Source organism: Caretta caretta, chromosome 7 (genome assembly GCF_965140235.1).
Source record: "Caretta caretta isolate rCarCar2 chromosome 7, rCarCar1.hap1, whole genome shotgun sequence".
NCBI classification, from domain to species: Eukaryota; Metazoa; Chordata; order Testudines; family Cheloniidae; genus Caretta; species Caretta caretta.
The window spans coordinates 23,906,103-23,925,945 of record NC_134212.1 but is presented as its reverse complement, the minus strand read 5'-3'; the positions used below and the strand labels follow the sequence as shown (position 1 = coordinate 23,925,945).

General features: G+C 48.0%; 1 long non-coding RNA gene across 1 annotated transcript in view; it reads right to left on the bottom strand.

Moving 5' to 3' along the window:
* LOC125640472 (uncharacterized) overlaps positions 1 to 19,843 on the bottom strand; it is a 24,372-nt gene extending 4,529 nt beyond the window's left edge. The window contains exons 1-2 of the long non-coding RNA XR_007357786.1: positions 19,733 to 19,843; positions 15,566 to 15,727 (exon numbers count right to left, since the gene is read on the bottom strand). This is a non-coding gene — a long non-coding RNA (uncharacterized LOC125640472). The remainder of the gene's footprint in view (positions 1 to 15,565; positions 15,728 to 19,732) is intronic.

Sequence of the window (19,843 nt, the reverse complement as noted above, 5' to 3'; positions counted from 1 at the left end):
AGGGGGTCCGGTTATGGGCACGGAGCATCACTGAGCTCCCAGGCCTTGATCTACCCTATTGCAAACACCTGGATGGCTGCACAAAGGTGATAAAATCCCTTTGTTTTCCTGGCCCCTCTGCGAAGTCCCATATTATACCCCATCCCACCTCGCAGGGTCCTGGAGCCCAGGCTTGAGCCTGAACCCGAGCATCTGCACCACAATTAAACAGCCCCTTAGCCTGAGCCCCTCAAGCCAGAGTTAGCTGGCATGGGCCAGCGGCGGGTTTTTAATGCTGTATAGACATACCCTCTGTGTAGGTTTCAGAGTAACAGCCGTGTTAGTCTGTATTCGCAAAAAGAAAAGGAGTACTTGTGGCACCTTAGAGACTAACTAATTTATTTGAGCATGAGCTTTCGTGAGCTACATCCGATGAAGTGAGCTGTAGCTCACGAAAGCTCATGCTCAAATAAATTGGTTAGTCTCTAAGGTGCCACAAGTACTCCTTTCCTCTGTGTAGGGTGACCCGGTGTCCAGTTTTCGACAGGAACACCCGGTTGACAAGGGACCCTGGTGGCTCCAGTCAGCACCACCAACTGGGCCGTTAAAGGTCTGGTTGGCAGTGCTGTGGAGCTAAGGCAGGCTGGTCCCTACCTGTCCTGGCTGGCACTGCTCTGCGCCCCGGAAGCGGCCAGCATGTCTGGATCCTAGGCGGGGCCACTGGGAGCTCCGGTTCCTGGCCAATGGGAGCTGGGGGGGCAATGCCTGCAGGCGAGAGCGGCACGTGGAGCCTCCTGCCCCTCCCCCCCACCTAGGACCCGGACCTGCTGGCTGCTTCCGGGGCCTGTGCAGTGTGGTGCCAGTACAGGCAGGCAGCCTGCCTTAGCCCCCACCCCCACCCCGCTGACTGGGAGCTGCCTGAGGTAAGCCCACACCCCAACCCTGAGCCCCAACCCCTGCCCCAGCCCTGAGCCTGCCCCTAAACCCGGAGCCCGCTCCTGCACCCCACCCCTTCCCCAGCCCAGAGCCCCCTCCCGCACCCTAAACCCCTCATCCCTGGCCCCACCCCAGAGCCCTCACCCCCTCCTGCACCCCAACCCCCTGCCTCAACCCACAGCCCCCTTCCTCGCTCTGAATCCCTCAGCCCCATCCCCCAGCCTGGAGCCCCCTCCTGCACCCCAAACCCTTCATCTCTGGCCCCACTCCAGAGCCAGCACCCCCAGCCCAGAGCCCTCATTCCCTTCCACACCCCCAACCCCCTCCCTCAACCCACAGCCCCCTCCTGCACTCCTCATCCCCAGCCCCGCCCCAGAGCCCGCACCCTCAGGTGGAGCCCTCCCCACTCCCCCCAACTCCCTGCCCCAGCCCGGAGCTGCCTCCCGCACTCTGAACCCCTCGTTTCTGGCCCCACTCTGGAGCCTGCACCCCCAGTTAAAGCACTCACCCTGTTCCGCACCCCAACCCCCTGCCCCAGCCCAGTGAAAGTGAGTGAGGGTAGGGGAGAACAAGCCACTGAGGAAGGGGGAATGCAGTGAGTGGGGGCGGGGCCTTGGGAAAGGGGCAGGGCCTTGGGGAAGGGGCGGGGCAAGGGTGTTCGGTTTTGTGAGACTAGAAAGTTGGTAACCCTACCTCTGTGGCCTAGTGGCCAGCACTCCCCCTGGGTTTCTGGGCCTGGGAGGGCTATGCAGAGAGAAAGCCACCTCCCTGGGGAAGGAGCTTGATAGGCTAGCAGAAATGAAAGTGCTGTGGGGGCAGTGGAGTGGGGAAAGAAAGTCAGATTAAGGCAATCTGAGGCCATGTGCACACTACAACACAGAGCCCTTGTGGGTCCACTGCCACTTTGTGGTCCTGTCTGTCCTGTGGCTCCATTCCCCTCTCGAAATGGAGATTGCCTGCCCCCCCCCACACACAGAGGCCCTTGTCTCTCCCCCCAAGTAGCATCAGGGGGAACAATACTTACCCCAGCAGAGGGAGTGTATCCATGTGGGTGGGCCAGGCTCACTGCCCTTCTCTCCTCCTGCCACACCCAGTGTCCCCCCATTATACTGGGAGTTGCAAGGCCCCCAGAGCAGTAGGTCTCAGAGTAACATTCTGTCGATATGAACAGGGTAGTTCACCCCTCTCAGTTATTGTTTAAGGCTCTCTGCAGACACAGGCAGAGGTATGCCCCAGCACTGGTTACACTTCATTCACATTTCCACACATTTCTTTGCAACTATGAGGGCTACAAACTTTAACAAAAACAAGCAAACAACCCCCTGAGATTCTGCTGTAATCCCTTGACTCCAGGAGCTGGGGCCCTAGACAAAGGCCTACGGGGCCTATGCTTAATCATCCTCTTCCTTCGCAAGCTAATGAAGGCTGGCAATGTTGCAGAAACAGCATGCACAGCCCCAGGGAAGTACTTTTTTGTTGCTCCACAGACAATCCTCTGGTCAATTAAGGAGCAGCATAACGGTCTGGAAAAAGACTGCCATCCAATCAAGTGGTTGTGATATGGGACTTTTGGGGGTAGGAAGATAGGGAAAAGGAGGGATCCTTAGGACTGACTGAGGTGAGAGAGATACCCTCCCCTCAAAAAAATATAGCAGATTGCTGTCTCTCTCTCACTGGGCCTGAGTAACCAAGCACCAGTGGTCACGGTATAGCCACTGCTGTAGATTCAGGAACATGTGGAGAGCAGTGAGAGACATGTTGCCAACTCTCACAATTGTATTGCTAGTCTCATGATATTTGGTGTGTCTCTTAAAGCTCCAGTTCCTGGAGTCATGTGAATACATGAAAATCTCAGCTTTCATGTAAAAAAAAATCACAAGTTTCTAGCCCTCATAGTGCTGAGAAAAGCCTGAAAATGTGACCTCCTGAAGGTTAAAAAAACAAGACAAATATAAAGAAGTCAATATTATTTTGAAAAAAAAATCTCATGATTTTTAAGGCAATCTCATGCTACTTGACTTGTGATTTTTGAACACTTGCATTGGCTTTAGGGATGCATAACCCACCCCACGTGGCAGCAAAGAGCAGGATCTCACCAGGCCTTTCTGTTTGGTGGGGCATACATTAAAGCCAACATCCAAATGCCTGTCTGCAGACACACAGCAGGGTCGCTGTAGCATTGGATCCAAGGACGAGGATTCTTTGGGAGAGATGCCAGAGCATTAGTAGTTATTAATTAATTATTTTATTAATTATTTTTAATTATTATTAAACATTTATAGCAGCATCCAAGATGAATGTAGTAGAGGCTTTGCTCACACTGAAGAAGGGGCAGTCCCTGCCCCAAGAACCTCACAGTCTAAAGACAGACAAATAGATAGAGATTAGGGGAAAGGGAACAACAATCAAGTGTTTATATACAAATGAATAGATGATGCACTGTCGGAAGTGGGTCTTTGAAGGACAGAGTTGTTCAGCTCACTAGCACATGCACCACTCTGTACCACAAGGAGGCACAATTGGCTAATTTATGACAGCTTTCAGAGTAGCAGCCGTGTTAGTCTGTATTCTCAGAAAGAAAAGGAGGACTTGTGGCACCTTAGAGACTAACAAATTTATTGAACATAAGCTTTCGTGAGCTCACTTCATCAGCTGCATAAATTTGTTAGTCTCTAAGGTGCCATAAGTACTCCTTTTCTTTCTATTACAGCTGTTATTCTTTCACGTTGTTCACTAAACTCATATGCAGACAGCGTTTGCTCTGTCTGCACAGAGGGAAGGCAGCAAATACCTGGCTGGCCATTAGCCCCACGCAGAAGGTGCACTATTATTATTTATTATTTGTATTATTCTAGTACCTCAGTCATGGACCCCACTCAATAGACCCCAATTGTGCTAGGTGCTGTACAAACACAGAATGACCAATCACTCAATAGCCATATAAAGTAACCAGTGTTAGAACCAAGAACAAGCTGGGTGTTTGCCTGGTCAGAAAAGGTTCCCGACATATTTATATTGGCAGCGGGGCATTTTTACTTGTGTGTGTCTGTGCAGGGGTTGCCCCATTTTAAGAGGGCAATTTAAATAGTAAACTTGGTTTTGCCATGTATGTTTTATATATTTCCTATAAGGTTTATCACTTTCCCCCATGGTAAGGCAGGCTCTATCACACGTGACATCACCTCCTAGCTCAGAGGCTGCTTATTCTCTGGGGAAAAAAAAAAAAGATAGCATGGCCAAGATGTTCCAAAATGGGCATTTAAGTTTAGGTTACCAAGTCCATCTTAAGGTGCCTACATAAGTGGCCTGATTTTTCAAAAGCACTGAAGACTGAGCAGCTCCTGTTGGCTTCCCAGACTAAACTCTCCTTGCAACTAATCACCAAAAGTCATCATTCAGGAGAAATGGTGTCACGCTGGATGAGAGGCCAAGCCATAAAATTCAGATGGGCAGCCAGCTCCGCAGATGTGAGGTTCAAGTGGGAGCCTGTTGCTAATGAGACAGTGAGGCTCATATGCTGTCTGCTCTCCCCTATGACCTTACCAATGAAATAACACAACACTCAATGCAAGACAAGCTGAACATTGAGAACAGGAGTGGTGCTCACATGAAGGATAACCTGGGCCACAGCACAATGTTGCCTGCAAATGAGGTCCCAAAAGCAACATCGACCATGAACAAGGTGGGGGAAGACTGTAGGATCACCCAGGAGATGCTGGAAAGGCTCCCTAGGGATCCCATGTCGGGCAGATGTTCCCTAATTCTCCATATAGACGCTGCTGGTTTCCCACATCCAATGCAACCTGGAGCAGTCTTCGTTCCCTTGACACGTGGCTCTTCTGGCTTTAGGTATGGATGCTCTTTAAAACATTTTGAGGGAGTCAAGCTGAGGGCTAAAAGAAAGCTACAAAATTCAATACGAAGACCCTTCTCCTTTTCTCACACACCAAGCACGAGAAACCCCACAAGACCCCCAGATCAGGCACGAATCCTGCCCGATATCTGAGAGGCACCACTAATCCCCTCAGCATGGCTGTACAGCTGGCTGGAGGAGAAAAGATAATGGCGCCCATGCATGTTCCACCTGAGAACTCCAACTCCCTAGCTTCAAAGCCCCATCAGAGCAGGACAGATGGACATGGACCGTCTGTGATGCTGGGTTTAAAACAGGAACATTGGCAGGCCAGGGAGAAGGGATGGAGAGAGAGCACCTGAGGGTTTTAGGACAGCATAGGAGCCTTGTTCAAACACAACTGTCTTGGATAAGTAGCAAAAATAGCCAGGGGTATCATAGTGAGACATGGTGGGCCTCAGACTCACGGTTACTCTATATCCTTGAGAGCCCTGGCACATGGCAGAGGTTACTAGTTCTTGGGTAGGAGGGAAGAGGCTGTTCTTTCCTGATCCTTACATCAAGCCCCTCCTAGATCTTTGTATCAAACTGACAGCTGACTGTTCTAATGAAGATGCTGGGGTATGTGAGGGCATCTCCGCTGACCTCATCTGAGTGACTCCCATCTACATCAGAGGTGAGCTGGGCCTGTTGTGTGTGAAATGGCAGCTCACCCTTGGGGAATGGTGGTGATGCTGCAGGTTAAGAGCAATGGCTTGGCCAATACATGTGTGTGGACAAATGCCGAACTGATGGCTACACCTGTGTGTCACGGGCTGAGGAGGGGCTGAGCAGAGAACCCCCCCCCAAACCCATGTCACCTGCAACTTGGTTCCCTCAGAGACGAGAAGCTGTGCCGTGCCTGGCCGATGGTGGGAGATACCAAAGCGACGGGGACGATCAGAGAACAAAGCAGCCTGTGCAAAACCTGCTTTCAGGCCGGCTACAATTGCAGGCTTCAATTGTGCTTCGGTGGTGGTTGTCTTTGATGCGACTCAAGTAGCCTTTCTTCCTGCCCGATGCCTCTGGCACTCGTGGCCTACAGTGTGTTTGAGGCAAAGAATGTATCCTGTCACCACGGCTGCTTCCCTTTATTTGAAGTGTCTCACTGAGCTATCTTCCCCTGACATGCTTCTTTCAGTGAGAATTATTTCCCCCTGCTTCTATCTGTCAGTGGCCCCCCCTTGCCCCCTCCCCCGGGCCTCCATGCTCCCCGTATGTCCGAGCAGGTGTGAAGACAGGCTGGCCCTTTGTGTAGAAGCTCTTTCCTCCCCCCTCTGGACTCCCTCCAGTGCTGTCACTTTTTTCTCTCTCTGCTCCATCTTGTTTTTCAACAGAGCACAGGGCTCGCTTCTCCTGTCACCTGGGCTGAGGCGGTGCAGCCGCACGCCTGCTCTAATCTCGCCTTCCACAAAGGGCATCCCTGTCACTCATGGGAATTAGAGACATACCTGGATCTAGGGCTCGGCGGATAACACAGCCAAGCTGGCCGCAGCCAGGGGGATCCTGCTGATAGCACCAGCAGGAGCCTGGCACGCTCTGCTTTAACTTCGCACCAACTCTCCACCCTCAGAGAAAACTCTTGCTTTGCACAAACCTGCTTGTGGGGCATTAACACTGGGAGGCAGCTGCAGGAGAACAGCCGGGCTAGGTTGAAGGTTGCTCTCCCATTCTCCCAGGCCCTGCAGCAGCATGAGGGGCCAGGAGCACAAATGAGAAGGGCCGTGGTTCAGCACAAAGAACCAGGAGGACAGGCGACCGTGCCCTTCACTTCTAGAGCAGCAATTCAAATCCGGCCTGGATGGTAGTGACTCATCACCTCCCTTCTGCTGGCTGTTCAGTGGCCCTGGCAGGTGAATCTCATCACAGCAGCTCCCCTTGCAATTGGCACTAATCCTCCCCCCTCCCGCCGCCTCATTGGCAGCCTCAGCAGTGAAACTTAGGAGTGGTTGGACCAGCAAAGTTCAATTCTCCCTCAGCCCTGCCGGGGTTGCCCCCAAGCCAGCACTGGGTCAGCTGGGAAGTCTGCAGAATGAGGGCCACGTGGTAACCGTCCTTGTCCTTCGGGAACAGCCAGGATGCCAGTCTCCAGGGCTGTCAAACAAAATCAAAACCAGTCCTGGCGCTGCTGTTTTCCCCTTTCCCTCCCCTGCTGTCACACTCCCCTCCCTCCAGCAGCAACTGCATCACGTGAAGGCCAATGAGAACGTGTGGGACGTGAGGGTCTCCCTTGCACACCTGGTGAGAATGGCCTCAGGCCCCGGCTCTCCACTCCACAACCCAGGCAGCATGTGCTCGGGTCCATGGAACTGAGGCAGGGTAAAGCCAATGTAACAGAGTGGAGAAACAGGCTCATATGCCCTAAGATGCCCCTATATCTGTGCCTCCTCCTGAGAGCACAGGAATCATTCTGCTAGGCAGGGGACTGGTACCAGACTGGTCATAGTGCAGTGATAGGCACCTTATAAACGCCACATAGTTAGGCCAGACAGACACCAGTGGCCAGGCAATAGAGAGGACTTCACTAGAATGGGAGCGAATCAGACATTTTGGGCTGCATGCCACCACAGCACATGGCACAAACAGACTGTGTGTGAATATTACCATGGCTCATACTCAAACGAGGGGTCTCACAGGAGCTTCTGAGAGCAGATCCACTTGGGGAGCCTAAAGAAAGCTCTCAGCTAGGTCAAGAGCTAAGCTGGGATCATCTCTGCTGGAAAGGTTCAAGTAAAGCTTGTTGGCCATGAGTCCCAAAGTATTCAGCCATTCCTGGCAATTACAGAAACAGGTGTGGGATGGAGGACAGGAAATCCCACTGGAGAATATACCAGAGGGAATGTTCCTATGTTGGTTCAAGGGACAGTCTAAATAGGAACCTGACAAGGCCTAATGTCTATAGTTGCAAGAAAGCCAGATGAAGAGAAATCATACTTTAACATGCTCCCAGTCCTTCCAGAGGCTGATTTAACAAGGATTGTTTAGTAACCTCAAGAGCAGATTGATTAACGTCATTTTTTAAAAATGAATTCAAGGATAATAGCAATTATCTTTACAAGTGTGGGGGGTTGTTAGTTTTGTTTTGTTCTTGGAAATTGCACATGGGATGCCACAAAATAAAACCACAAACCAGCCTGATGTCCAAACAGTGCCCAAGAGTCAGTGTAGCCAGCAAAAATATAAGCCAGGCTAAATTATACAATGAAGGGAAAAAAGGAAGAGGAAGAGCAAGAAGAAGAGAAAGAAGGAAAGAAAGAAGAGAGAACACAGAGGAAAGGGAGCACAAATACACTGTTAACACGTGATAGAACGGTATCCTCCCTGTACAATTAAAGTGCCCATCACAACCGTCTCATCTGTAGGTGATTCTCTCCTATGAAGTTGTTCCGGTTGATATTATCATTGCTCATTACATGTATCATAGAAAAACTGGTGCTAGCGCTGTACAGACACATAGTAGGATACAGTCCCTGCCATAAAGAGTTTCAAAGACAGACACAGCATGGGAGGGGAAACAAAAAAGCAACTGGCTGTACTGCTGACTTGCAGGTCAGTAGCAGAGCCGGGAATGGAACCTACATATCCTGAACCAATGCCTTAGCCACTGACCCCTCTGCTGTCTAAAAGTTAAGAGGTATGCTCCCCTGCCAGCACAAAGAGAAAGCCAGTGTCACACTCCCTCAGGAGCAGGCATGCTATGGTGGTCTGAGAACAGGTCTAAGTTCAGGGTACTCATTGGGTTCAATCCTAGCTCTGACATTCACTTGCTATGGGACTCAGGGCAAATCACTTCTCACTGAAGCTCAGATTCTCCATTACCTTACTCCTTATGAGGTCATTTACAACTCTGCAAAGCGGGTGTCATGCTCTCATCAGTGCAAATGGAGAATTCTGGATTCTCCTCTACATGCTTTTTTTAGTCTCTGCTAAGTGAAATGAGAACCCCCTAATCACCAAGTGGATTCACCAGGAGGAAAAGTGAATGAGCCCATTACTATTCCGACTAAGGGAGGGGAGTACTGGTGTCTGATTTCAGTCGAGGGAGGGAAGGGGCACAATGATGCATGTGTGTATAGGAGATAAAAGGAGCTACGTGCAATATATTTGTGAAGAGTTTTGCTGTATTTTTCTTCCAGCCAATTTACAACTTGGGTAAAAAATCCCTTCCCAGCCCGTGTCCGGGAACATGGACAATGGCTGGAGGATTTGTACATCAGCCTCGGGAACTGCAGCTAGTACACAAGTTCCAGGAGTCAAGACGGAGACCTATAAATCCTGTGGCAGGAGTCTCTTCAGAGCATTGTAGGGGCAGCCAGCAGCTGAGACACTGCTAGTCCCTCAACCCTGATCCAAGAAGGGGATTTCTCACGGCTTTGAGACTCCAGTTCATTGTGTGTGAGGACAGCAGGTGCCGGCTAACGGTGGTGATTCGCTCTCTCCTGGCATTAAGTAATACTCCAGAGCTATTGGATTCAGTGCCCAGAAAGTGCTTCCTGCCACCAGCCAAGACAATAGACAATAAAAAGGGTCAGTCCTCCACTCTGTGGTCTTGTGACCTTGGATGCTTTATAAAGAACATTTTTTTCCCTAGCATAGTTGTATCTGTGCCTCTCAGAGAGGGAGGTTTGCTGAGCTCTCTGGGCTTTTAAATCATTATTATTACAAAGGTTTATTTTAAAACAAACAACACTGATAGAAGGGGCTGGACCGACAGCTCTGAAGGCCCCTATTTATCTAGAAGCAGGCCCAACAGCCAGGCAAGCTTCGCCACACAGACTGTCCCCCTGCCAAAGTGCCACTAGACTGACCTAGAGAGACCATCATGCTCTGCTTATGCCTGGCACTCCAAAAGTGCATTATGGGAAGTTTCTCTTCTGAACCTGCAGGGGCTGGGCTGGATGAGCGGTGCCAAAATAGAGGGACCAGTGTTCTCCTCTGATGTGGCAGCATCTATGGCCAATGTCTCCACCAAGTTGGGTCACACGTGGTGCAACAAAATGTAAGCAAAGGAAAATGTTGAGAAGTGACAGGCCCATATTTGGAGACCTGAAGCAACTGGGTCAGATTCATCCTCCGGGTAACTCAACTGACTTGGGGGAACTACCCAGGAATGACTGTGGCCCATTCACCTTGATGGTTCCATATAGGACTGTCCCAACCGTATGGCAGTCTTTGTGCCACAGACAATGATTAAAGTAGGGATCCTGGGGACACTTCACTTATTGACATCCCTGTTCACTATGTAGTTGTCAACGATGTAGGTCTCCGTAAAAGGCACTGGGGCTTCTTTACGGTAAAACAAGAGCTTTTGGGCAGGGCTCATGCCTTTTCTATGCTCTGTAAAGTGACCAGCAGTGTTAGCCCCTCTATAAATAATCCTGATGCAATATTAAGTCCAATTCTGCTAATGTGGACATCAATGGCAAAGCTCCCAGACTTAAATGGAAGCAGGATTTGGCTAATTGTGTGATATAGTATGGAACTACTGCATTTTACAGTATCGAATCATGGTACTGGATTGTATTGTACTCAATTCCCAGCATTGCACGGCATTATCTGATATTGCATTGTACTGCATTGAATTACATCGCATTGCAGGATTGTATTGCACTTTATTGTATGGCAGTACATTGTACTCTATTGTATTGCTTTGTGCTGGACTGTAAGGCACTGTACCACACTCCACTACTGGCCAGCCTGTCACTAATAGCTGCCTTAACATTGGACTATTGTAACTGCCTCACAGGGGAACTGTGCAGATGAATTAGTTAATCTGGGTAACAGATTTCTGTCAGCAAACAATTGACATCCCGGTTGCTAACTAAACTTCATTTTCTGCTGCCCCATTGCAACTCCACAGAAGTCAATGGGTTAAATTCAGCCCTGATGTAGGCAGGCTCAGTTCCAATTGACTTCAGTGGAGCTTGCATCTTTCTCCAACAGGGTTGAATTTGGTCCAGTGTTGGTGTAATGTGGCCTTTCCCTGGAATGTTTCCCCCCCAGGTAGCACCACTTAACCCTATAAAAACGAGATGCATTATGTTGCAATTTGTTTTTGTTGATTCCCAGTTATTCTCTTTGCTTTTCAAGGCTCCAGCCTGCAGATCCCTTTCTTCCTTTCTCTCTTTGCAGAGTCTGTTTTGCAGGCATCGGCCTTTCCTCTCCTGTGTCCCTCAGATCATTAACTAGCTGCACTCTCTCGCTCTTTTTTTTTTTTTCTTTTGAATGTATCAGGCTACTGGAATCAAAGAGGCATTTCAGTGACTCAGGCGTTTCCCATTGCCCTATTCCAGCATCCTCTACTCTTAACGCTGAGAGCTTTTCATGTCCTATTTGGAACTGATAGGAAGCCCTTTCATTGTTTCACTACATGGATATTAACACTGATGAAGGAAATGCTCCATCTGATAACAGAACCGTTGAAAAGAGCACCGTTTCCAAACGACCAAACTCTGAGACAGTGGATTACTGCTGCCCGCACCAACTCAAACCTTCTTGCCTGGTCAGGCGAGGGCATAAGCAGGACCTGTCTTTCTTGCAGCCAACACTGCTCTGGGATTTATTTACCCCCGTTTTTGAGGTTCTTCAGGAAAAGGGGATTTCCCTTGCCTGTGACATGTTCATTGATCATTTTTACTCTTCAGATGAGAACAGAACCCATCATGTTAAGTCTTGATGATCAAGCAGAAAGGCCACAATGACTCAAAGGATCCATTGGCTTATGGAGGTCATTAACATCAGTGAATTTAAATCTAGGATGGATATGGATCTAGTTAACTGCAATAGTTGAGGAGTAATATCCCTGATGGGACATGAGGCTTTGTGGTTCAGATGACTGATTCATGGTTCTTCTCTGCCCAGATGTTTCCAAGCTTCAGGTTATTTCTATTTAATACAATTTAGCATTTATATGGCTATTTTAGCACCTTCCATCCCAGAATCTCAAAGCATCTTGCAAGCTTTAATTAATCAATTCTCACTGCCCCTTCTATGCAGTGGGTAAGTACCATTATCCTCTTTTCACAGAAGGACAAACTGGAGCACAGAGAGAGAAAGACACGTGTTACACAGCAAGTCATTCACAGAGCCAGGAAAATAACTCAGGGATCTTGGCTCTCAGTCTTGTGCTCCCAGAGGAGATCACTGCCTCCAAAACTTCCAGCCAAACGTTCAGCTTCCCTGGTCAACAGGAGATCTGTTCTGGTCCCAATCATGGCAGGTGAGTTTGCCAGCTATTCAGATACAATGTGCACAAGAGAAGCCTGGAGCCTCCTTCCAGCTGCATTCCAGTCCAGTTTCCATTTTCAATAATATTTAATCTAGCCCCTGTCAAAGGAAAGTTCAGTGTCTATATATTGGTCCTCTGGTTTTCATCTTCTCCCTCTGAGCTCCTTGAAGACAGAAGCCGTGCCCATTTTAAGAGGAGGATGTGATAATCTGGGTCCTGACACCCGAAGGGGAGAACAGAAGGTTTAAAACCCCCCAAAGAGCAGTTGAACCAACTGATTACATTTTTTTAGTACAATAATACAGTATGTATTGAGTAAGGGCTTTTATATGAAAGCTTATAATGTTCTGAACTTGATGGTCATGATGCGATATGTATACAGACTGTGGTGATGAACCATCCATTATCCAACCCAGGAAAAGACAATGCTAGATCATTAAAGTTCACGGGAAGACACTACAACATCCCAGCTATCAAGTCAAGAGGGAATTTTCCCACTCTGAATAAACCATGAGTAACTGCGGACAAAGAGGAGGGCAGAAAAAAAAAAGGAAAAAGCCTTTTAGAAACAGGCTTGGGACTAAGACATTTTTATCCAGAACTTGAGGGATGGACTCAAGACAAGAGGCTGTATGTGAAAGCTGGTTCCCCCTATCCTAGGGTGTGTTCTGGCAAACTGTTTGAAGGCAATGGGTAATTTGTATGAGAAAAGGGATTTTATCTAATATGGACGTGTAAAACCTGAGGTTTCTGTGTAGCTGGTATATGTTTGCTCTCACTATTTCATCTTTGAATCTGTGTTTTTTTCAAGGCAATAAACTTTTTGTTTGTTTTTCTCCCCAGCCAGCCTCTGGTGTGCAAACTGTGTGGAGTGTGTGCACCAAAGTCAGCTGTTATCTGGGGCGCTGGTTCCAGGCCTTCAGGTGTGGCAAACCAGACAGGAACGGTCAAGTGGCTGGTACTTTGGAACTCGGGAAGGATGGAGTTGGGGAGGCTCGAGACTGGAGGGGCTTCTGCAAAGAGTAACTGGGCTGTTGGGAGCCAGGGGGAGCCCTTGTGCTCATGGGTATGCTACTGGTGTCAGGGAATTGAACCATAGCTGCACAGCAAAAAGATCTCCCAGAGTTACAGAGCAGGCGGTGACAGGACCCTTTACTGGTCTGGGTGGGGTCAACAATGTCACAGAGGGAAAATGCAGAGCTGCTAAAGGAAGGGACACCAGAGCCTGAGCTCCCCTCTCATCTTTCAAGGCAGGGAAGTTTGCACAGCTCATGCTGTTCCTGTTCTGTGGCTAGCACTGTCAGCTAGTACCTTCCCCCAGTGCTAAAGTCACACAAAAAGTAAAAAAAAAAAAAAAAATCTTGTGAGTCTTAAGCAAAACAACTGGCCACTCCCTTGTCAGTATCTGAGTCGTTCCCCTTGATAAGGCACAGCAAAGGGCTTCATCATCACAAGGATGGGCATGCCTCAGCCTGCCTAATGTGTACGTGCTTTTACAATCGTTGAGCACACAACTTGGGCATTTGATCACTCAAGAGGCGAGTGACACCCTTAACCTGTGGATAGGAACACAGGACTTGCCCCACTGAATCAGATCCAATTGCCCTTCTAGTCCAATGTCTTGACTCCTACAGTGGCCAGTACCAAGTGCTTCAGAGGAATGTGTAAGAACCCTACTGTGGCTAGATGTGGGTTAATTTGCCCCCCACGTTAGCTCTCATCCCAGTCCCTAGTAGCTAGGGATTGCCTTAAACCCGGAAACAGATGTTGCTATCATAAATACCTCACTAGTGCCCCCTGCTGCAGTCCCTACTCACCCACATGTACATGCTTTCAAACATCCTCTTGTGTTCTGAAGTCAGGCCCCAACGTGCTCCCTACCATCATTAATATTCATTGGCAGCCCTTTGCTCACACCATTTCTCTTTCCATAGCTCTCTGCTCTTCAAAGCAATGAGACGGGTTTTGATTGTTCAGGGTGTTTTGTTGTATCCTAAAGGTCTCTCCAAAGCTGGCTGGCCTCTCAGTTTTCTGTCCATCCTGAAAGTCATTTCCTTTTGCTGTGGCCGCTCTAATCAATTAACTGCCTATAAATAGCCTTGCTGATTTCACTATGACATCCTCAGTGCATTGTCGCTGCCAACTTCCTTCTCTACCTGGGGAGCTGTTTTTTTCCACAGATCAGAAAAAGCTCCGAGGGAGGTTAGGGGAGGGACAGCGAGAGGGTGGAGTGGGCGGTTAGAGACCTGGTGTTCTGCTCAGTTTAATGGCTCCAATCTCCGGTGTTACTTTCCACTATGTGCCAGGCCCCTCCCTTTCTCATGAGGAAGCTGTGTGGAGTGCAAAACTGCTGCTGCCCTAAATCATTCATCAGTCCTCTAAATATCTGGACCAAATACCCTAGCAGAGCAGAATGGTCCAGTCCTATGAAGTGCTGAGCACCTGGAATTGCCCAGGCAGGCCCCCTTCTGAACAATGGTTTCCTGGCCTCAGAGCTGCACGCAGGCAAAGCCTCACACAACACAGAATCCAACCCCTCCTCTCAGTAAGATGCTTTAGTTAGCATCCAGCAACCCTTGGGTGACCAGAGTTGATGCACCCGGTAATTGGTGATACCACTCTCACAAGATATGGAGGGGCACTTTATAATGGGACTGCCAGACCAGACCAGATCCATGGTGCATGTAGTCCAGTACCCTCTCTGTAACAGTGGCCAGAACCAAATGCTTCCAGGGAAGATGCAAGAAACACCAGAGGAAGCAGGTATGAGATAGTCTGCCCCCTAGGAAAGGCCACATCCTTATCTCTAATGGCTAGAGATTGGCTTAAATCCTGAAACTTTAGGTTTTATATCCAAATATTTTTTTTAGTGTGGACTATTAATTCCTAATATTCTTGTTATTCACATAGTTTTCCAATTCCTTGATAATCTTGGTAAATTCTTAACCTCAAAGACATGCAGTGGCAATGCATTCCACAGTCGCATTATGTGCTGTGTGAAAACCTATTTCCTTTGATCAGTTTTGAATGTGCCACTTTTCCATTTCACTGAATATCCCCTTGTTCTTGTGTTAGGAGACATGGAGAACACAAGCTCCTGATCTACCTTCTCTACACTTTAAAATTGTAATGTCTATGACCATTGCCCTCTCCTTAAAATCCCGCCACAAAGACTATTCTTGGCCAATTCATAATGGCTAGCCGGCTAAGCAGAGAGGCAGATGGGGATACCTGAGACTTTCTTCATCTATTTATAATATCAGAAAAATGCACACGTATATATATATATATATATATATATATATATATATATATATATGCATGCCTATGAACATTGCACACATTCTATTGTATCCCTCTCCCCTCATACTTCTTATGTCCTTGTTGTCTTAGACTGTAGTGTAAACTATTTGGGGCAGGGACTATTTTTAATTGTGTCTCTAGAGCACCCAGCACAATGGGCTTCCCAAACCTGATCTGGCCCTCTGGGCACTACTGCAGTATAAATATTAAATAATAATAATGCTTACCTGAACTTGAGCCAAACGTCTTGCTTCTCCAGAAGTGGAGTGGAAATCTCTCCCTGGCAGTCTTCTCAGGAGATTTATGATGCATGCTTCTTGCTCTTTGTCAGGCTAGAACTACCACAAGAACTGACTTTCTTTACAATGCGTCAGCCCTTCCACCTCAAACTGGAACCAAAAGTGAAAAAGAATTAAATCAAAACATTAACAGACAGTTGCCAAACTTCAAAAGAGGCCTAGTTTGAGTTCTGGATGGAGATTTGTGGGGTTTCTTAATAACACTTTACACTTCTATAGCTTCCATCAGAGGAGGCTACCAGTGTGTGTCACAAGCAGTGAATTAAGCTTCACGCATGGGTGAAGGGAGGCACAGAGCTCTGAAGAGACTAGCTAGTCAGAGACAGGACGAGAACCTATATGACCTGGTTCCATGCTCTAACCGCCATACCATGCTCCCTTCTTTCTTAGCTTAACACGAAGGGACAGGTTGAACCATCTCTAATGATTCTCCACCCTCAGAAAGTGCCCACGGGACTGTGTGTTCGGTACATGAAGAAACAAACTTACTTTAAGCACCAAGTAACATTCCTGAGTACCTGAGCCACCAGCACCCTAGCACAAAGGAGAGAAAACTAGGAACCTTTTTGAGATTCATCCATTGCTAGTTCATAACCGAGCATGGGCATGGGAGAACCTGAGGGTGTTTGAGAATGAGGGTGAGCCCTGCAACACTTTGCTGGTGAGAACTTCCTTCTGGCTGTGATACAGATCTACAGTGGGTCGGCCTTGTCTATAGAATAACCCAGTGCTCCTGCAGGGAGTCAGCATTTTTGGCAGTTTTCATGGTTTGTCCCATGGACACGTGTAGCCAGGGCTAACCAGCTTTTGGTGCTTACTTGGGCACCATTATCCATCGGCTTTGAAGGACTCTATTTCTTCCTCCACCCAAAACCCAAACCAAACCAAACCCGTTTATTAATCATCGGAATTTACAGCCAAGGGAAACTACATGCAGGGGTGATGCTGCATTCAGCCAGCTGGGGCTCTTTCTTTTGCCATCATTTCTGTCTATCAACACACAAGAAATTAACATGGTAAAACATTGTCACTTTATACTGAATTTGTTATAAAGATCAACTGCTGCAGTCATTGCATTCCAAATCAAAATTAACAGATGAGCTTGTTGTTTATTATCCTGGAAATGCAGGAAATAAAGTAGATAAAAACCAGGGAAAAAACATAAAAATTCATAATTATTCATCAACATTCATTTAAAAATAAATAGGGTCTTTTCAAGGCTATTTCTCTATTACCAGATCTCCCAACTGTATCATAGACTCATCTGTTTTGCCACTTTATCCCCAAAAAGCAGTCACTTAACGTGTCAAGACATTGCTTCTCTAACCCTCACCTGACTGTCATATTTGGCTGGTTTATATGTGGGTAGATGAAATCACCCAGAGTTACCATTTCATCAGACTGAGATGCCTCTTTGATCAGCTGCCGGGTGGATTTTCAGGGCTACACTCTGGTCAGCCCTTGCAATTGATCAAATAGCACCACCAGCAACTACACACCACACAACAAAAACACTAACCCAGGAACCAATCACTGCAATAAACCCCGTTGCCAACTCTGTCTGCATATCTATTCAAGGGACAGCGTCATAGGACCTAACCACATCAGCCACACCATCAGGGGATCGTTCACCTGCACATCTACCAATGTGATATATGCCATCATGTGCCAGCAATGCCCCTCTACCATGTACATTGGCCAAACCGGACAGCCTCTTCACAAAAGAATAAATGGACACAAATCAGACATCAAGAATTGTAACATTCAAAAACCAGTAGGAGAACACTTCAATCTCCCTGGACACTCAATAACAGACTTAAAAGTGGCAGTTCTTCAACAAAAAAACTTCAAAAACAGACTCCAATGAGAAACTGCAGAACTGGAATTAATTTGCAAACTGGACACTATCAAATTAGGCCTAAATAAAGACTGGGAGTGGATGGGTCACTAAGAAAAGTAATTTTCCCTCTGCTGATACTCACACCTTCTTGTCAACTGTTGGAAATGGGCCACCTTGATTGCACTGGCCTCACTAGCACTACAAAAGTAATTTTTCCTTCCTTGGTATTCACCCCTTCTTGTCAACTGTTGAGAATAGGCCACTTCCACCTTAACTGAATCGGCTTGTTAGCACTGACCCCCCACTTGGTAAGGCAACTCCCATCTTTTCATGTGCTATAATATATAGTCTGCTTACTGTATTTTTCACTCCATGTATCTGATGAAGTGGGTTTTAGCCCACAAAAACTTATGCCCAAATAAATTTGTTAGTCTCTAAGGTAACACAAGGACTCATTGTTTTTGCTCATACAGACTAACACGGCTACCACTCTGAAACAAATAGCTTCAGAAATTCAAGTGCAAGTCCTGGAAACTCTTCTGCTGGCAGAGGAATCTGTGGTTCTGACAACTGGATTCCAACATGGGGGATAAAACACCGGGAATCACTGCAGGCGAATGGCCAGGGGTTCCATCCTGAATGCTCCCAAACCATCTCGCACAGCATCTCTTCCACAATGAGACCATGGCAGGGTTCAGCCAAAGATTTCACCAGCTAAATGCTCTCACCGATCATTTTGCCAGAGCTAATCCCCAGAGGGATAAAATGAAGGTGAGGGATTCCTTCCCACCCCCAATTTGTGTTAATGATGAAGATCTGTCATGATTCTACTTCTGACCTCTGGGCATGTAGGGGTTTCCTGTCTCCTCCCTCTGACCAGGCGATTACCGTCTGGTACTTAGAGAGTTTCCTTTTGCCCAGCTCCTTCCCATTGTTCTGGAGCCAGGCAACAACTAAGTGCCTCAAGGTCACTTCACACCAACTGTCTGGTGGGTAATAATCTCTCCTCAGAGTGGCTGGGCAGAGGCCGAGAAACATCTTGCTCTGATGTTTACAACTCCATGTTTGATCAGGGATCCTGGGAAACAGCTCATTGACTTTCCCAGGAGAGAGGCAGCCTGACCTCATGCTCAAAGCACTGGGAGTAAGGAAATCCTGAGCATTAACCCCCAACTCTGGTGCTGACTCCCTGTGTGGGCTCCAGAGAGTCACTTAAACTTCCTGCAGGCCACAGTCACCCCTGGGCAGTGGAAGCTGAGGTTTCTGACACCACAGCTTTATCTGGGCCTTGGTTCAGTTTCCCCCACTGTCACATGAAGGGGGGGATGCTTACCCACCTCAGTGAGGGGTTGAGAGATGAGAGAGTTGAAAAGGTAAAGTGCTAAGTATGAACGTATCCGAGTGGAAGGTGCCCCTCACTGCCCTGGGTTAGCTCCTCCAGGTCCCCATACGAACAAGCTAAGTGAGCCAAGCATTCCTCCTCCTCCGCTGCTCATTCTGGTAATTATTTCCCTCTCAGCATCTGCTACAGCAGGGCTTCTCAACCTTCTTCCTTCTGAGCCCCCCCGGCTATTAAAAACTCCATGGCACAACTACTCCTTTTCAGCATCTCCCGTAGATTAAAGGTGGTATTAAAGCGATAGTTATACCATTAAACACCCACACACATATAACAGAAAAGGCAAATATGGTAAAAAAATTTTAAAATGCATATTATTTTTGTTTTACTTACTCACGTGTGAATATTGTTGCTGGTGCTGACCCACGGGCTGGTTGGCTGGCTGAGGTGAGTCAGGGAGTGGAGGTGGCACTCCCTTCACAAGCCCCACCGCCCAGGGCTGAAGCCCAAGCCCGACCCCAAGCCCCCACCCTGTCACCTGGGGCTGAAGTCTGGTTTATTTTGGCAGATCCCTGGTTGAGAACTGCTGTGCTACAGCACCACACTGCTACTCTAGTGGAACAACAACATGCCAGTGCATGAGGGATCTGGCCCCAGGGAACAAGAGAAACTCAGGAGGGCTGGGCAGAGAGCTAGAAGGGAGGGAGCACCTCACTGCACTGCTTGGTACTTGGAGTGGCCCTGAAAGGTGCTGTCTTTAGTCCAAGGGAGGATTAGCACGGGGCATTAGTGGGAGGAGAATGAAGTGGGTGGAACAACTGTGCGGGGGTCCTGAAACCCCCCAACACAGTAACCTGAACCCTAACATGCAGTGGGAATGCCCTCCTGTGGTGATTGCATGGGCTTCTCCACTCACCTTGTTTCCTGGTGGCATATTTAGCTGGATATTCCATTGCTAGCCTCATGAGTGGACAGCTGCACACACCCAAATGCTGCTCATGGAAAGTCTGAATTTCAGCAATGTTCC